This window comes from Triplophysa rosa, linkage group LG4, assembly GCF_024868665.1.
Source record: "Triplophysa rosa linkage group LG4, Trosa_1v2, whole genome shotgun sequence".
Lineage (NCBI taxonomy): Eukaryota > Metazoa > Chordata > Actinopteri > Cypriniformes > Nemacheilidae > Triplophysa > Triplophysa rosa.
Genome location: NC_079893.1, coordinates 31,523,181 through 31,529,347, shown reverse-complemented (window position 1 = coordinate 31,529,347; position 6,167 = coordinate 31,523,181).

Genomic DNA, 6,167 nt, shown 5'->3' with positions numbered 1-6,167 from the left:
CACACACACACACACACACACACACACACACACACAATACATCACTCACGCACGCACACACAATATACATCATGCACACACACACACACACACACACACACACACACAATACATCACACACGCACGCACACAAAATATACATCATGCACACACACACACGTTCTTGTTAGTGATGGAATTTAGAGTGTTAAACTGCTTGAATGTTATTCTGAAAGTGTGTGTTTGTGTGAATGTGTGGGTCAAAGGTCAACTGCAGCAGCTGACCCTGAACTCTTCATATTCAACAATCATCATCACCATCATCATCATCATCTGGATATTAATGTTCTGTTGTCTTTTGTCAACATTTATTAATTTATTATTTTATGATCTCTGTGTGTGTGCGTGTGTGACAGAGAGCACAGATAAATGAATGACCTCTCTCTGTGAGGACTCCAGGTGTAGTTTCAGAGGTCGCACCTGTGTTCTTCAGTTTTTCTCTGTCTGTCTGTAACATTCTGAGGTTTATGTCACGTGCAGTCTGGTCCAAAAGTCTAAAAACACAGTGAACATAACATTTGAGTATTTCAGACAAAACTAATGAAATAAACATCATGTTTGATGATGATGATGTTGATGAAACACATTTTTCTCAGAAACACGAGTAATACATCAAATACAGAGGTGTTTTCATTACTGTCTGTGACCGCCAAACACACGCGCACGCACGAGTCACGATTGATAATCTGAGACTAGACACAGATAATTCCACCCAATCATCTCGCGCTTTATTTAGACTTGCTTGAGTTTGTTTTATACTGAGTTAAGTTGTTATTTTGTGATGTTGATAATGTGACTTGAGGTTGTCAGATGACTGCATTGACCTTCCGTGCGCGCGTTCACGGTGCAAGACAGCGTCGAAGAGACTCGCGCTGCACCTGGGCCCGTTCCTCCGCTGAAACCATGGCAACCGCGGGGCATAAAGTGGTGCTGATCACAGGCTGCTCGTCCGCTATCGGACTGCGGAGATGACATGAAGCGCGGCAACGCGCGCGTTTATTACGTCACGGATTTCTACAGCTGTTTTAAAACGAAACTATAAACTCGAATTGAAAAAAAAGATGCTGTTTTATTATAACGTTTTTATATCATAACGTCTGTATACAATCATATAAAATACGACAAAGCAATTTATTTGAACTTTAATTTATTTGTTTCCCGATTGTGGACACTTCGACAGATTTTCAGATTTCCACGATTGTCATGACCTAATGAATTCACGATAACAACATCATCATGATATCTATTCATTTTAATAAGCAAATGAGGCCAACAGTCATCTGGATCTGATTGGGAGAATCCCCTTCACAAGTGATAAGAAATGAAACCCACATACAGCAATAAAACATGTAAGAAATTAGGCTGTGTGTGTGATTTGTGTGATTAAAGTAAAAGGAATAATGTTGTACGGGTTGTTTTCAGCATTGGGTCAGAAAGGGGCAAACGCAGTTAGGCCCGATTCACATTTCGCGTCTTTTCCGCGCGCATATTCGTTATTTTAAATGTAGGCGCGCGGAAATAAGGGGCGACGCGCGCGGTCGCGACGCGCATGAGTTTAAACGGATCTATATCATTGGCTGCCTAAGAATTGGGTCAAACCATTTCTGCAAACCTGGGGGTGTTATAGACTACATTTAGCATGCTATGGATCCTTCTATTTATTTGTCTTTTCTTGTATTTTATTTATTATAGTTATGTAGATGAACTAATAGGATTGCTGTTTTATGAAAAACTGTATAAAAATAAAATGACCTCCTTTTACTCCACTCATGCCTTTTTCTTAAATAAGCACAGTAGTAGACATTATAGCTTTACCATTCATCAAACTTTGGTTAGCATCAAAAAACTAATATTTGTGTGGAAAAACACTTACAGCAGAGGTACTCAATTAAGACAGGTTTAGGATACAGAGCATTATAATAAATATCTGTCTTTGGAAAACAATGTGAGCTTTTTGTGCTTTCATTTATAACCAGCGGGTGGTGCTTGTTAAAACCATTTTTGTTCAGAGATTATGCACTTAAACACACGTGATATTATAATTTAAAATTAATTTAAAGACTAGGGTTAGGATGAGCGCTTGTACCTAATTCTTATTAAACACTTATTTGTGAAATGAGTGAACAGTTGTTTTAGTGTTTTTGTTAGTTTGTCCTGTTCTATGTTTTTCCCATACAATCAGTTTCACAAGAGATGAACTGCTGAACATTCGGCAGTGCACACCATCTGATCTTTTACCGGTTTTTGATTATTCGGACGTTTTACTTAACATCGCAGTAGGAGGCGCAGCGGCGCTAACAAAGCGCTCCAGGACGCGCACGCGTGGGAAGCGAGCCGGCGCGCTAATCAGGCTCAGAAAGCGCGGCGTTAAAACTGCGCTGCCTAGCATACATCTGGCGAATCTGCGCTCTCTGCCGAACAATACGGACGAATCCTTATTTGAAGTTTAACGTCATGTGAGTTTAACAGTTTGTCGTGTTCACGGGTTTGGGCACTGGGACCATAGACGGGTGCTCTTTGCATTGCGGGATTTTTATGGAAAGTGCACAGGACGGATTCAAGGAATGAGACGGCCCTTCAAATGTCTGAGTCCTGATCAAGAGACACACCCTGAGTTTGATCAGTCGTGTACGTTGTGTTAGGGATCCCTCTGGTGGTGTGGAGTGGGTACTACAAACCTCGTTTTAAAACATCTTCAATTCATGAAAGATCACGTGATCAGCATGTTGGGTGTAACTAGTTACTATGTAATTAGTTGCTGTAATTTAATTACTTTTCCCTTGTAAAAGTTAAGAAAGGGATTACTCATTTAATTTAATGACAGTGACTTCTGATGTAATTAAACTAAATACTGTGTGTTATATATGTGTGCAATAGTGGAATTGACATCAAAATTCAAAGTCTAACTTTAAAATTCAGGCTTTACTTTATAATTCTCTCATGTGTAATACTTCAGTCAGTTAATAATACTACTTTATGTAGTTTTATATGATTTATTTGAATGAATTAAAAGAGCCCTTTCATGTCTATCCTTGAACTCAGTGGTTCTCAACCTTTTCATGGTAGCGCCCCCCTGTAACCCATTTTAAGAACTGGCGCCGCCCCACCCCATATTGCACATTGAGGATAGATAAGATAATGTGTAAAATATGTTAGATATACAGTATACACTATATATAAAGAAGATTGATCTCAAGAGATCAGTGTATAAATGTAACAACCCTGCTGATAAAAACAAAAGAAATCGTCACAGAAATGAATGGTTTCCATTAAAATACCATTGTGAACCATTAGCTTTTTGCATTAAAACCATTACAAAATTGTAGTGTTTTGGGCATTATTCCAAAAGGATTCATCTGCCAGATCACGAGAACGATGCGCGTTCCATGATTTTAACACGAGCGAGAGTTTATTCGCAGTTTATAATACAGACATGGAAAATAGCGTTTTACATCTTTACTAACTGTCAACAGCTTTAAACAGCCGTCCAAGATCAGAAATATATGAAAAGGCACTTTATTAACACTACTCCCGTCATGGCTCTGCCTCACTTAGTCATGTTTTTCATGGTCGTGTGGCAGAGTCATGACAAAAGCCTTTGGTTTTGTGTGAGAAAACCATGGGGTGTTTATGTTTCGACACTCCATGTGTTTTCTCTTGTCTTGTCATTGGGCCGCCCCTCTCGTTTCATGTATTGCTTCCCTGCCGTGTCTAATGTTTCCCACCTGCCCTGTGTCATTATCCCTCGTTTGTCTTGCCTTTAAAATGCCCTCATGTTTCTTTGTCCTGTGCTCGTGGATTGTGTATGTACGTGAACTTGTACCTTTGTGCGTGTGCTCCTTGTCTCATCCAGTCTAGCCTTGTGTTTTGACGTTTGGTCGTGTTTCGTTCTTGTTATTTTGTCCTGCTGTTTTTGTCCCCTCGTGGGAAGTATTTTGTTTCTGTTTTTATATTTAGTTCTGTCTTCGTTACCCCATTGTGGGTCTTTTGTTTTGGGTTTCTTTATTTAATAAAAGTTTGTGTTAACCCCTTCATCCCCGCTGCCTGCAATTGGGTTCTCCTCACTGCCATCAGTGACAACTCCCTTCACGCGCACTCTGAACTCATCGGGAGAGAGAGAGAGAGAGACTTGCGCTTGTTCTGAAATGACAGTCTGAAAGACAAACGTACTTATATGATCTGCCTGTTTCTTAAGATGGTGTAGAGGTAACTGCTGCTGCTTCCAGAGTGGACGTTTGCCTACTTTGTAGATATTGCGCTTTTGTGCGGGACCTACAATGAGTCTCACGCGCGCAGCTTCAGACGGAACATTGGCCTCCGTGCATTCGCAATCGAGTTCCAAAGGTTGGGTTTCGGGGAACCGTCACGCCCCACCTGCAGTACCTCTGCGACCCCCTGGTTGAGAACCACTGACTTAACTAATCACAGTTGATATAGGTATGGAAAGTCATTAGTAATAAGTCATTAAATACTTTAAAAATTATTTTTACTCATTTCTACAGTAATCTAGTAACACTATTGAATATGTCATTAGTAACTAGTAATTAATTACTTTTTTAGAGTAACTTGCCCAACACTGGCACTCACTCACTCACGCACGCACGCACGCACACACGCACGCACGCACGCACACCTTTTTATTTTAACAAACATCATCCAATATGACTATTAAAAAACTCAACATGATGCAACTAAGCAGGGGACACCCTTGCATTTATATTATTAGAATACTTTCAAGGACATAATGTACAGTATAGCCTATATTCAATACAACAATTGTTCTGGGAAAACATTGGGCATTTTTGAAATAAGTATTTTAATAAAACAGTAAATAATCATTGGCTTTTAGCAGATGAAGCAACAGGAATCAACATAGGTGATTTATAGCAGTGTTAATGTGAATGAATGTAGAGATGAATCTTACAGAGCTCTTCTGGTGTTTCTGATCACCAGAGCTTCATCAGATCTTCTGGATTTCTGCAGTTCAAACGTCTCTTGAGTCTCATCAGCAGCACAAACACCAGAGCAGACCACTGACCAGAAGAGAGAACCTGTGCTGAAAGATCTGTGTTCAGATACTTCAGAGATGCTGCTTTAGTGATGGAATTGGTAGCGGTGCTGGAATCTTGTGAGGTAACACGTGGTCTTTACACACGGGTAGGAGCTGGAGTGATATGACCTCACTATTATCCACAAAAAAACCCAGAAATATTCAGATTCACATGAAATTCAGCAAAAGATTTGAATGATACATATCAGAATTATTTAAAGGGGTCATATGACACGGCTAAAAGGAATATTATGGTTTGTTTTAGATGTGATGTAATGTGTATACACCATTTAAAGTTTAAAAAACGCTGTATTTTCCACACACCGTACATGTTTGTATCTCCTCTTTGCACCGCCTCTCTGAAACACGCAGATGTTTAACAAAGCTCATGGCTCTGAAAAGCGAGGTGTGCTGTGATTGGCCAGTTCACCAGTGTGTAGTGATTGGTGGAATACTGCAAGCGTGTGAGGGAAATGTAACGCCTCTGACCATATTCGGAGCATCAGGTTCCTCTTCAATTGTACTGACAGGTGATCAAATGTCACTGACAGGTGATCAAATGTCATCGGTACTTCCTTATCAATTTGAGCCCGAATCTGATCCGGAAAATGAAGATGATCAAGCCGATACATCAACTTTGACAATAGTGGGAACATTATTACTGATTATTAGGACTTATGTTGTGTTTTTTCACGTTGCGCGCGTGTCTGCATTTGCAGATCACAAACACACGACAAACTCAACTAGCGTTAGTCCGTAACAAAGTCTTTTACAATGAAAATATACTTACAGGCTGCGAATCTGAAGCGCCAGACTGTCCTTGCGAAGTTGTAATGGTTGGAACAGCCCCAATTTTTAACAAAAGCTTTCGTGCACAGCCGGTCTTAATCTCTCCCAGGTTCATGAAGAGATCATCTGTGAAATGCGCTGCACACACTTGTATATTTGGATTGTACTGTTCTGGAACAGTGTTGTAAATAAAATGTAACCTTTCGTTTTTAGTCGTCACATCTTTTGGCATGGCAAACAAGGAGTCTTTCTTTTGGCAACGAAACACACAGCGTCTCCACGACATGGC